The sequence below is a fragment of the Morus notabilis genome, unplaced genomic scaffold (assembly GCF_000414095.1).
Source record: "Morus notabilis unplaced genomic scaffold, ASM41409v2 Scaffold384, whole genome shotgun sequence".
Classification (NCBI taxonomy): Eukaryota; Viridiplantae; Streptophyta; class Magnoliopsida; order Rosales; family Moraceae; genus Morus; species Morus notabilis.
The window spans coordinates 276,016-285,265 of record NW_010387635.1 but is presented as its reverse complement, the minus strand read 5'-3'; positions in this window follow the sequence as shown (position 1 = coordinate 285,265).

Sequence of the window (9,250 nt, the reverse complement as noted above, 5' to 3'; positions counted from 1 at the left end):
AATAAAAACTCAGTGCTGATGAAAAATTTTAATAGGGTATATGGGTCTAATTTTATTCGTCTTTTAATTGTTAACGCATAGAAAAAAAAATCATCTCAATTAGAATTAAAACGAAAAAGTTATATCATTTTTAAGAATAGAAAAAATACTGTTCATTAACTTGAGTTCGAGTTTCTGAACTTGAGTTAAAGGGGAAACATGAACTCGAGTTTTAGTTCTAAACTCGAGTTCAAACTCAAGTTCAAACTTAAAAGAACATAAACTCAAATAAAGTTATAACTCGAGTTACTTTTTTTTGAGTTTTTCACTCAAAAACTACTCTGCCGAACAAGGCCTAAGTCACCTTACGTGTTTTAGCGTTTAGAAAAACTAAGGCTCCGTTCACTTCGCTGATTCGAGTTTAGAATTCGAGTTTTTCTACAGTAAAAAGCTCTCACAAACAATCACATCTAACTTTTTTACTACAGTAAAAAACTCTCACATAAAGTCACATCTCAACTCGAATTCTAAATTCGAATCAGCGAAGTGAACGGGGGCCTAAGAGAGAACACGTTGTGGCCCGGGACTCGACCTGCTGACTTGTCAGCATTGGACGGTGTCCATTTCCCTACGATCACGTTGTGGCTAGATGACTTGTTTCCTTGTGCTGTCATCCCGAACCATATAGCTGTCTTGAAAGATACAACTGTGACAAGACAACTAGATCTGGGTTGTTTTTGTCAAATCAACCCCAATGGCCTTACCTGCTTGGTTGTAATTGTAGTCGCTGATACACAAGTCATGGAGTCAACTAGTCAATATTTGAAACAAGCATATCAAACCTCTAGCTAGTTTAATTTAAATGGAGAGAAAACAACTGTTATCAGAAATTTTAGTGGATTAAGATTAAAAAAACTTATAATGGTAGAGAAGAAAATTAAAATTAAAAAAATATTAGAAAAAGACTCTTTGTCAAAATTTGTTGAAAACACAAACGAAAAGAAAAACAGTTCATACAATGAAAACTAATAAAACCATCTAAAAGTTAGATAAAAAGCCAAAATAAAAAAAATGTACGTAATAGGTCTAATATGTAAAGAGTAAAAATAAAGATCCTATATTTCTATTAAGATTTTGACTTGGTGAAATCTATTAAGAACATGAAATCATAACCATTACACTAGTCACATAATTATTTCTAACCTACGATGTTCTAATGGCATTCCAACCTGCCAGATAATGTTATTTCTAACCTATGATGTTATTAAGAACATGAAATCATAACTATTGCACTAGTCACATAATTATTTCTAATTTCTAATTTATGATGTTCTAATGGCATTCCAACCTGCCAACCATGGGTCATGTTTAATCGTCACTTTTCAGTCTCAGAATTAAACACTAATTCATGTAACTATTAATCAGGTAATCACAAACATTAAAAACACTCAACATATTTGAGAATAAAATATGAATTAATTACAAATAAGAAGAATCAAATACTCATAATCTAGCTACATCGTAGTCCCAAATAAAGAAACTAAAACATTAAATTCGGTAAAATTAAAGGACAAAAACAAATAATTAGAAAATCAAAAAATAGAACCAATCGTAGGTGTTACAAGTCTCCAAGCTTCATCTTCTAAATATTCCTCTTTCGCTTCTTATGACTTTAAAATTACCTTCTCCAATAACCCTAAATAAAAAATAAAAAATAAAATAAAATCCTAAATAAAATGACCCTAAATTTCTTAAAATAATTTTCTCAAATATTTCTCTAATCACCTCTCTAATGGGCTTTCATTATTTTTGGGTCCCTCTCTGTGTGAATTATGTCGTAGGAAGAAACCCACGCCAGATGAGAGAAAACGAGGAGCAAGTAGAGCATCTGATGCAATCTACCAGGTGGCATGATGTCATTGGCTAAAGTTAACGCTAGGTGAGGTGGCAAGGTATGACAGGCTTAGAGTGAGGGATATACGTTTATTCCATAGAGCACAAGGCAGCGGATCCGGCAGATGGCAGGCTGCTGGCAGGTGAGTTTAGACGAGCGAAAATTTGCGAGTGAACCCTCACACGAATGAAGACGCGTGTGGAACGGCGTGGAGAGTTTGCGCACGTGGGATTGTTTTACATCCGGATTTTGAATTGCGTTTTTAACCTTTTTGCTCTATTTTAAGAGGAATGATTGAGTAGACGTGGTACACTGTCTAAAGATTGTATTATTTAGATATTTTATTTACATTAATTTTTAATTTTTTAATTTTTTTAATAAATATTTGCATTAATTATTGAGTTAAAAATATTTATTATTATATTTAATTTTTTTATTTTAATGACTCTAATTTCTTTATTTTAATGACTTCACTTTAAATGAATGTCCCTTGCTATTCTATGAGCTGATGGAAAAAAAAAGCTTTTTATCATTCATCTGCTTTATCTGCATAATAGGGTTATCTTTTAATTTCGCATTGAAGAGTTAAAGGCAAGACAACAAAGAGCTCAACAATATGGAAATTGAAAAAGGTATTAATCTCTTCAAAGTTTTGTAAGCAGGTCTTCATTTTTTATTTATTTTAAATAGTTTTGAGCATTTGGGTAATGATTCTTGTTATATATATATATATATATATATATATATATATACACACACACACACTCACACATTTGTTTATTTAGTTTATACCATTGTCATCTTCATATATTTATTAGAAAAAAAGAATCTTGATACATACATACCATTTAAGCTTTTGTTTGCTTGCGTTTTTCTCTGTCTTTTTTTTTTTTTTTTTATTCCTTGTTGTGCCGTTGAACGACTTTAAATCTTTTGCTTGTTTTGCTGGCCTTCTGCCCTTTAATGAAGTATCAATTTCATTGATTATTGAAACATTAGGGTAAAAAAAAAAACTATTGTTTGAAGTTTTAATATGCTTTCTTACAGATGATATTGAATTCGTCAATAGAGAAGGTGACAGTGACAATTTATTATGGAAAGTAGTATCTAGTGAGGATGAGACTTATGAATTCTACAATAATTATGCACAGAGGATTGTCTTAGTATTCGAAAAGGAAGAGTTTGATATTTTAGGGGTCAAAGAATATATGCTCTCGTGAATACGTGTGCTTTAAAGATGGTTTTAGAAAGACGAAGTTTCTTACGAAGAAAAGAAAGTGAACAGGTTAGATCCCAAATAATTACCTGCCCACCTAATTCAAACACAATTGAGGATTAATAAATTATTTGAGGGAAAAACTACATAAAACAAATAAAATAAATTAAAATCAAAATAAAATAAAGTGAAACTAAACTAAAAATTAAATAAAACAAATAAAAATCATTAAAAACAAAGTCAATTTAGATGTAAATAAGAGCGAAATAACTCTATTTGATAAAGTTATCACTAACACACACAACGGGAAAAAGGTAAGAAAAACGTCATTTTATTCATATCTCATTCAACAATAATATATAAATATTGAAGAGAGGAGCTTAGTACATCCTAACTTTATTGACTCTCACTAAACAACTCGACTTAAGTTAAACCCATCACTTTAATCTAAAAAGAAATCTAGAATGGTCGATTACTCAATTTGTTATAAATTAATATGAAATAAATTTATAACACTTTTCACTTTCCCCTTTCTTTGGTCATGACATAATTTTGCAGGACAATCAAATCAATCAATTGCCATTTAGAATTTCACCTAACTATTACTCAAAAAGAGGACCTTAAACACTATCATTACATCATACACTAGTTGTTCATAGTAGAGTTTCTTAAATAATCCCCATGCCACTAACTTGTGCACACTACATACACGATAATTAAGATTTTTTTTTTCTTTTTATAAAAAAGGGGGGCAAAACCTACCCTTCGGTGCATGGAATAAAGTGGTTATAAAAGTGGCTAAAAATTGACATTGAATCGACTTTAACAGCTTTATGTTGTGAACGTTCAATAGCTTTATGTTGTTGTTGGCAAACAAATAGAAAGCATGTTAGAGGATAGATTTGCTTCTCCATCTCTTTCAGAATTGGACATTGAATCGACTTTAACCTAAAAATGATACAGATTATCCGAATGATATTTTTTCTTCTCTCCATTTTCTTTTTCTTTTGTTTTGTGTTGGTTCTTTGTTGGTTGGTCGTGTAATTGTAAAGGGTTGATTGCTTTTGGACCTACTCTTGATGACTATAGCACCGACTAAGGTCAATTTTTAGCCACTTTTATAACCACTTTATTCCATGCACCGAAGGGTAGGTTTTGCCCCCGTTTTTTATAAAAAGAAAAAAAAAAATCTTAATTATCGTGTATGTCCTTGGTCAAAAAAGTAGTGTGCACAAGGTAGTGGCATGGGGATTATTTAAGAAACTCTACTATGAACAACTAGTGTATGATGTAATGATAGTGTTTAAGGTCCTCTTTTTGAGTAATAGCTAGGTGAAATTCTAAATGGCAATTGATTGATTTGATTGTCCTGCAAAATTATGTCATGACCAAAGAAAGGGAAAGAAAAAATACAAGTATATATCAACTTATAAGTTGGTACACACTATTGAAATCTATATGTACATATACAGATACAACTGTGATCCGTGACAACTAGATCCGGGTTGTTTTGTCAAATCAACCCCAATGGCCTTACCTGCTTGGTTGTAATTGTAGTCGTTGATACACAAGTCATGGAGTCAACTAGTCAATACTTGAAACAAGCATATAAAACCTCTACTAGTTTAATTTAAATGGAGAGAAAACAACTGTTATCAGAAATTTTTTAGTGGATTAAGTTGGTACGCAGTATTGAAATCTTTTTCTTTCTAAGTCTTCACTCTTAATATTATTAAAAATAGAAAATTACAAGAACTTATAATGGTAGAGAAGAAACTTAAAATTAAAAAAATATTAGAAAAAGACTCTTTGTCAAAATTTGTTGAAAACACAAACGAAAAGAAAAACAGTTCATACAATGAATACTAATAAAACCATCTAAAAGTTAGATAAAAAGCCAAAATAAAAAAAATGTACGTAATAGGTCTAATATGTAAAGAGTAAAAATAAACCACCTGACTCTCATATTATTGGAATATAAAAATAATAATAAATTTATGAAAAAATCAGCTGATTGTAATCTCATTTTCTGGGAAACTATATCAAAAGATAAGAGAAATATCTCAAATTCAAATAAGGAAGGTATGTGAGGAAGGTATGTGGGCGGGGGTTGTGACCTACGCTATAAATAGAAGATTATGGACTAGAAATTCCCCAAAGCATCACACTGAGAAAAAAACATGTAATCTCTTCTCAAATTAATGACATTCTCTCCTCCTCTACAGAGTGAATGTAGCTCTCAAATCAAGGATGAACCACTATAAGTCTTCATGTGTGTTCTTATTTTTACTGCATTTACCTCCGTTCTTCTATATTTGTATCGTTGCAAATCACATTAATTTATCTCAAAATTCGTTGATTATTTGTTGACGAATTTTCTCTGTCAAAACACGTCTAAGTTACTCTCAAGTTACTCGACTGCTATAGTATCTATAGATTCTCCTCATAGCTAGTTTTTGGGGACCCTATCCCACCTTCTTCAAGATCAAGAATATGTCTATTGTGAAGAAGATATCAAATCAACTAATATGCATAAATTGATAAACATATTTAGTGGTTGCTTTTATATTACGTGTTAATTAGAATATTTGCACTTGTTTTTATATAAAAAAATTGTTTCATATGTTTTAGTATTATTATTTTCAAAATAATAATTTTTATGTTCATTACTTCCTTTTGATTTATTATTATTGGTAACAGGTACTAAGTTATCGTTTCTTTTTCATGGTGTTATAAATGTTGTCATTTAAAAAAGTGTCCGTTTTTGCTCTTAAATGTTCTGTCTAATTTCTTAATGTAAACAGGCATATATAAGATTTTAGAAGTTTAATTTATCCTGCATTCCAAAGTTACTAGCGCGGTATCCAAGTAGTGTTTTGTTTTTAGCGTTACGAATGGGTATGAACAGATTAAGCAAAAAAGTTCACGTTAACGAGACGATTAACGATACAACTGCATGCATGCTCCGCATTCCATGAGAAAATATATATATGTATATAGAAGAGCTCCAAGGAAAACAAATATATATATTTAGAGATATATATATATATATATATAGAAGAGAAATAGATATGAAAGAGAGAATATTAATGGAGTTAGGAGAGGTTTGCCATTTACAAAACTGATCAGAAGAGAGGTATGAGGAGCTAGATGGTTTGATCAGGGCCCAACTCTTAGGATTACCTTTAGTGGTCACTATATATATATATATATATATATATATATATAGTTATGTTCCATCTACATCACCATAATATATATGCACGGATGTTTCATACACCTCAACCACACATTTTTTGTTTTGTTTTTTGTTTTGTTTTTTTCACTGATGCCAACTTCTTTATTCTTTCTAAAAGCCAAAAAGAATTCAGAATTAATCTGTGAACAAACCATAGTACACCAACAAGTTGTATTGCATCATTTACAAGAGCAGAGGATACGTATGAAATAATTAGTTTTGTTTTTTGTTTTTTTAAACTATATCAAGGACAAGCTCCCACTCAATATGTTGACTGAAAAGAACTAAAGTACTTAACTACGAACAATAAAATAGTAAACTGGTTCATAGGACAAAAAAATAAATAAATAAAGCGCCCAGCCCGGTGACAGTGCCTCAGCAAAATAAAGCGCTGATCAGGAGCCATACCAGAGCTTTCTCAGCAATCAATCAAAGAGTAATTATATCTATAACCTAAGTAAAGTACGTTGCATCTACATTTGTTTAAAAAAATAGAAAGCAAACGAAATCAAAATTCATACAAAAGACACTAAGAAATCCATGAAGCATTGAAAATGAAAAACCATCTTCCAAATCGTACAAAAACTGATTTAGAATAATTCCAACCGGTAAAACCTTATAACAATATTAGTCTTCAAAATAAGTAGAAAGAAGTTAAACTATATATATCAAATTACAATATCCAACACAACAATAAATATTTACCCTTTATCCATTTTTTCTTTGTTATCTTATAACTCTAATCAAGCATATTTGATAATTATTTTATTAATCGTTTTATACCAATGATATTTATATACTCTATCCTACTTAATTTTTTTCCCTGAACAAAAAAGAGAGTTTTTTTTTTTTTTTTTTTTTTTTTTTAAATGTAAATAAAGAGAATAACAAAAACCGGTAAAATAGTCAAAACTAATACTACAAAGAAACTTTAGCATGTATCCAAAAGTTGTACTACAGGGAAAAAAAATGCATGCGATCAACGTGTTCAAGCTAGATAGCGAAAGGAGATGAATATATTTATTAGAATAAATAATAAGAGACTGAAATGGATTGTGACATTTCAACAAGACTGATATAATTCACGATCGAACATGTAGGATCCAATAAGAAAGAATTTCAAATATTTTTTAATCTATTTTCCCTTCTGAGTTTTACTATAAAGATTTTAAGCTAAACCTATTTTGGAAGCTAATTTTCAATTGTGTAGTTTCGATTTAACCTTATATGGTGTTAATTTTTCGCTTGTTCTTATTTAAATTCCCCGTAGGATATTTATTTTTCATGCCAATATCTGTTATTACTTTTGTTGTGTCCATAATCCTTTGTTTACTTTTTATTTTTTTGTTCTTTATTAATAATATATAAGAGTGGGAAGCAGTATGGGTAAGAGCTTCAAGGCGTACCAACCTAGTTGGGATCATGATATTTTATACATACATACATACATACATACATACATACATACATACATACATACATATATATATATATATATCATTTTTTTTTTTGTGAGCAAAAGATTGAGTCATGGATAAGAAATGAAATGTTTAGAGTTTTGGAATTCCACCAACCAAAAACGCTTTTTTTTTTTTTTTTTTTTTTTTTTTTTTTTTTGTGAGCAAAAGATTGAGTCATGGATAAGAATGAAATGCTTTTGCATAGAGTTTCGGAATTCCACCTACCAAACACGTTTTTCTTTTTCTTTTCTTTTCTTTTTTGGCAATCAAACTCTATGCAAAAGCATAGTTTTTTTCTTTTCTTTTCTTTTTACGGGTTAAGAACATTTCTTTTTTAATTAATTAAGACTACATTACCTCTGAAATACGTTCATGGCGAGTTTGAATATATCTTTCTTGTTGAGAGTCATTATTCGTACTCACTCAACTTTATTAACTTTGTATCTTTCTTGCTGAAATATGGAGTCATTATTTGTACAAACTTAAGTTTATTAATTACGTGTGTTCCGATTCATTTACTTTTTTAATTGTTGTTGCTAGATTTCAAAGTTTTTCTTTTTCGTATATTTTTTCTTTATTAATAAAATAGAGTGGAAGATTTAATATAGTATAAGTTATATTGGCATTTATCCTGAAATAGGTATTTTATCGTAAAATTGGCATGAAAAACTCTATTGTGTGAGTTCTACACCAATTTAGAATTGAGGAACGGATAGACACTCCTAATTTCACTAAACTTAAAAACAACTATTTTATCCTTAATTTTACTTTTAAATTTTTGGACAACTCCATTCCTCTTTAAAGAAATGCTTTAGCTCGACTGTGCTGGAAGGGTTTAAAATTGAGAAAATCTCAAGCCTTTTCTCTTAGATTACTTTGTTTTTTCTTTTTGTTTAGTTTGCATTTAGTTTGTTTTTCCTTCTTTTTTTCCATCTTTTTTTTTTTTTTGCAATGTTCCTTTTCTTTTCTTTTTAATAATTTTTTCTCTGTCTTAGAAAAAAGGAAAAAAAAAATTGAAGCTTGATTCCTATGGTGAGGGTAACTCCAGAAGGGCTTTTTTAAAAAAAATAAAATAAAACAAAATAAAATAAAACTATTAGTTATGGATTGTTTTGCTCGGATTTAGATGTCTCTCTCTCTCTCTTTCTTCTTGTCGATTTCATGTAATGCTAAGGTTTACCTAATTTTAACCACACGGTTGATCAAGTTTGTCAAACTTACGAGATTTTAGGTTTGGTAAAATGGTATCGTTGCACTTTTAGTTTGGACTAAACTTTGTTAAAAGGGAGGATTCTAGCTTGAAATAAAAAACACAAGAGATTGCTAGCTGTAACATTCCTAAAAACAGATAAAATACATAGAAGATATATATATATATATATATATATATATATATCTTTACCTAACTATTAAGGAGCAATCCGTTTTTGGGAGCGGCCGTTTCAATGCACTCTACGTTTTTT